This window comes from Bison bison, unplaced genomic scaffold (genome assembly GCF_000754665.1).
Source record: "Bison bison bison isolate TAMUID 2011002044 unplaced genomic scaffold, Bison_UMD1.0 scf7180017864061, whole genome shotgun sequence".
Classification (NCBI taxonomy): Eukaryota; Metazoa; Chordata; class Mammalia; order Artiodactyla; family Bovidae; genus Bison; species Bison bison.
Window position 1 is genome coordinate 3,078,295 of NW_011494633.1, and position 4,657 is coordinate 3,082,951.

Here is a 4,657-nt window from a genome sequence, read left to right on the forward strand (position 1 = left end):
GAGTTGGTGATGGACAGGGAGGCCTGGCGTGCTGCGATTCATGGGGTCACAAAGAGTCGGACATGACTGAGCGACTGAACTGAACTGAACTGAAGCATTATCTGAGCCTACTCCAAGTTCTCTTTCAAACTGAAATAACTTTGCATCTCCTTGCAAGGAAAGAAGAAGGGAGAAAGCTTTCACAGCAATAGTAAAATATCAACTTTGTTTTCTTACATAAAATTTCTAGCTACAAACTTTTAAATGCTAGAACCCAATTACTCATAACACACAATCATTTTGTAAAATAATGTTAGCACGGAAACCTCTTCACAACCATTTTTTCAGAGAAGGAGACAAGAACTGTCATTTAGATCTTTCTTTCTCAAATTTCAAAGTTGCCCCAAAATGGGTATACCTTGACCTCAAGAATGGAAAAAGTAACATCAAAAGCCAACTATTTCTCCATTATCTTTTCAAAGGAAACAGTAATTGTTTAAAAATTAAGATTCAAATTTAGTTTTCCTTAAAGACGTAGCAATTTAACATGTAAAATAGATCATAAAGTCCCACCATAAAATTAAGTTTTATCCCAGTGAACTTTTCTTAAGCAGCTGAAATAGTGCCATAAAACGTCAAATCCTCCATAAATTCTGGAGAGCAAGATTGTTCAAATAATGTTAAGATTGAAATCAGCAAATAATATACTTTCCATTTGAGTAGGATGAGACTGGAGCAGACAGAATGGAATAAAATGGGGCTGGGAAAGTCAGTTAAATATAGTCAATATGGATCTCAGTCAACAGACTCATATGTAAAAGAAAAATCACTTCTATTTACTATCGGTCAATACAATTTCTGGCCAGCAGAAAACTCGAGGCAGTCTCACACACACACTCCCAGGGCTGAGCCAAGGCGCCATGCTCTTACCTAACACCAAAGTAGAAGGAAGGGCACTCTCCCATTGGGCATCTGCCCAAACAATCATGCCTGTGAGCTAATCTTCATGGTTTCCTTCGAGAGTCTACTAAGGCTGAAAACCCAGCATTTGATGCTACCTCTCCTGTTGATACTCTCTGGTCTGGCTATATTTTGAAACAGAGCCAAGAGTGGTATGCCCTACAAATTATATCCCACAGATCTCCTTCTTCCTTTGGTCTCAGATGGTGCCCCCATGCTCCATCCAACCTACCTCTTCCCTCAAACCCTATCATCCTTCCTTCTCAAAAAAACACTTCAGTGGCTGCTACAGTCTGACTGTATCTCCCCACCCCCTCTTCTCCCCACCTCCTATCCTCCCAAAACTCATATGTTGAAACTTAATACCCTATGTGATGATATTAGGAAGGGGGAGCCTTTGAGACATGATTAAGTCATGAGAGTGTTGCCCTCATGAATGGAATTGAGCTCTTAAGAAAGAATATCCACGGGGCTCCCTGGCCACTTCTACTGTGTGGCATATTGGCAAAAAGACAACCATCTACGAAGCAGATTCTAACCAGACAACAAATCTGTCAGTGCCAAGACCTTCAACACCCCAGCCTCCAAAACTTTGAAAAATAATGTTTATTGTCTATGAACCACTCCTCCAGAGTGTAGCAACCTGAATAGACTAAAACAGTGACTGATTAAACCCAAAGCCTAGTTCAGTTCAGTTCAATTGCTCAGTCATGTCCAACTCCTTGCGACCTCATGGATTCCAGCACGCCAGGCTTCCCTGTCCATCACTAAATCCAAAGCTTGCTCAAACTCATGTCCATTGAGTCAGTGATGCCATCCAACCATCTCATCCTGTCATCCCCTTCTCCTCCCACCTTCAATCTTTCCCAGTATCAGGGTCTTTTAAAATGAGTCAGTTCTTCACATCAGGTGACCAAAGTATTTGAGTTTCAGCTTCAGCATCAGTCCTCCCAATGAATATTCAGGACTGATTTCCCTTAGGATGGACTTCTTGGATCTCCTTGCAGTCCAAGGGACTCTCAAGAGTCTTCTCCAACACCACAGTTCAAAATTATCAATTCTTCAGTGCTCAGCTTTCTTTATAGTCCAACTCTCACATCCATACATGACTACAGGAGAAACCATACTTTGACTAGATGGATCTTTGTTGGCAAAGTAATGTCTCTGCTTTTTAGTAAGCTGTCTAGGTTGGTCATAACTTTTCTTCCAAGGAGAAAGCGTCTTTTAATTTCATGGCTGCAGTTATCATCTGCAGTGATTTTGGAGCCCCCAAAAATAAAGTCTGTCATTGTTTCTTCTGTTTCCCCATCTATTTCCCATGAAATGATGGGACCAGATGCCATGATCTTAATTTTCTGAATGTTGAGTTTTAAGCCAACTTTTTCACTCTCCTCTTTCACTTTCATCAAGAGGCTCTTTAGTTCTGTACTTTCTGCCATAAAGGTGGTGTCAACTGCATATATGAGGTTATTGATATTTCTCCTGGCAATCTTGATTCCACCTTGTGCTTCATCCAGACCAGCATTTCTCCTGATGGACTCTGCATATAAGTTATATAAGCAGGGTGACACTATACAGCCTTGACATACTCCTTTCCGTATTTGGAACCAGTCTGTTGTTCCATGTCCAGTTCTAACTGTTGTTTCTTGACCTGCATACAGATTTCTCAGGAAGCAGGTAAGGCGGTCTGGTATTCCCATCTCTTGAATAATTTTCCACAGTTTGTTGTGATCCACACAGTCAAAGGCTTTGGCACAGTCAATAAAGCAGAAATAGATGCTTTTCTGGAACTCTCTTTCTTTTTCCATGATCCAGCGGATGTTGGCAATTTGACCTCTGGTTCCTCTGCCTTTTCTAAATCCAGTTTGAATATCTTCAACAGTTCATGTGTTGCTGAAGCCTGGCTTGAAGAATTTTGAGCATTACTTTGCTAGCATGTGCAATTGTGTGGTAGTTTGAACATTCTTTGCCATTGCCTTTCTATGGGCGTGGGATGAAAACTGACTTATTCCAGTCCTGTGGCCACTGCTGAGCTTTCCAAATTTGCTGGCATACTGAGTCCAGCACTTTCACAGCATTGTCTTTTAGGATTTGAAATAGCTCAACTGAAATTCCATCACCTCCGCTAGCTTTGTTCATAGTGGTGCTTCCTAAGGTCCACTTGACTTTGCATTCCAGGATGTCTGACTCTAGGTGAGTGATCACACCGTCATGATTATCTGGGTCATGAAGATCTTTTTTGTATAGTTCTGTATTTTTGCCACCTCTTCTTAATATCTTCTGCTTTTGTTACATTCATACCATTTCTGTCCTTTATTGTGCCCATCTTTGCAGGAAACGTTCCCTTGGTATCTCTAATTTTCTTGAAGAGATCTCTAGTCTTTCCCATTCTATTATTTTCCTCCATTTCTTTGCACTGATCACTGAGGAAGGCTTTTTTATCTCTCCTTGCTATTCTTTGGAGCTCTGCATTCAAATGAGTATATCTTTCCTTTTCTCCTTTGCCTTTAGCTTCTCTTCTTTTCATAGCTGTTTGTAAGGACTCCTCAGGCAACCATTTTGCCTTTTTACATTTCTTTTTCTTGGGGATGGTCTTGACCACTGCCTCCCGTGCAATGTCACAAACCTCCATCCATGGTTCTTCAGGCACTCTGCCTATCAGATCTAATCCCTTGAATCTATTTCTCACTTCCACTGTATAATCACAATGGATTTGATTTAGGTCATACCTGAATGGTCTAGTGGTTTTCCCTACTTTCTTCAATTTAAGTCTGAATTTGGCAATAAGGAGTTCATGATCTGAGCCACAGTCAGCTCCCGGTCTTGTTTTTGCTGACTGTATAGAGCTTCTCCATCTTGGCTGCAAAGAATATAATCAATCTGGTTTTGGTATTCACCATCTGGTGATGTCCATGTGTAGAGCCTTCTCTTGTGCTGTTGGAAGACGGTGTTTGCTATGACCAGTGTGTTCTCTTGGCAAAACTCTATTAGTCTTTGCCCTGCTTCATTCTGTACTCCAAGGCCAAATTTGCCCATTGCTGCAGGTATTTCTTGACTTCCTACTTTTGCGTTCCAGTCCCCTACAATGAAAAGGACATCTTTTTTGGGTGTTAGTTCTAGAAGGTCTTGTAGGTCTTCATAGAACTGTTCAACTTCAGCTTCTTCAGCATTACTGGTCGGGGCATGGACTTGGATTACTATGATACTGAATGGCTTGCCCTGGAAACAGAGATCATTCTGTCATTTTTGAGATTGCATCCAAGTACTGCATTTCTTGGAGCCCAGAAAAATAAAGTCTGACACTGTTTCCGCTGTTTCCCCATCTATTTCCCAAGAATGATGGGACTGGATGCCATGATCTTCGTTTTCTGAATGTTGAGCTTTAAGCCAACTTTTTCACTCTCCACTTTCACTTTCATCAAGAGGCTTTTGAGTTCCTCTTCACTTTCTGCCATAAGGGTGGTGTCATCTGCATATTTGAGGTTATTGATATTTCTCCTGGCAATCTTGATTCCAGCTTGTGTTTCTTCCAGTTCAGCGTTTCTCATGATGTACTCTGCATATAATTTAAATAAACAGGGTGACAATATACAGCCTTGACGAACTCCTTTTCCTATTTGGAACCAGTCTGTTGTTCCATGTCGAATCCTAACTGTTGCTTCCTGACCTGCATACAGATTTCTCAAGAGGCAGGTCAGGTGGTCTGGTATTCCCATCT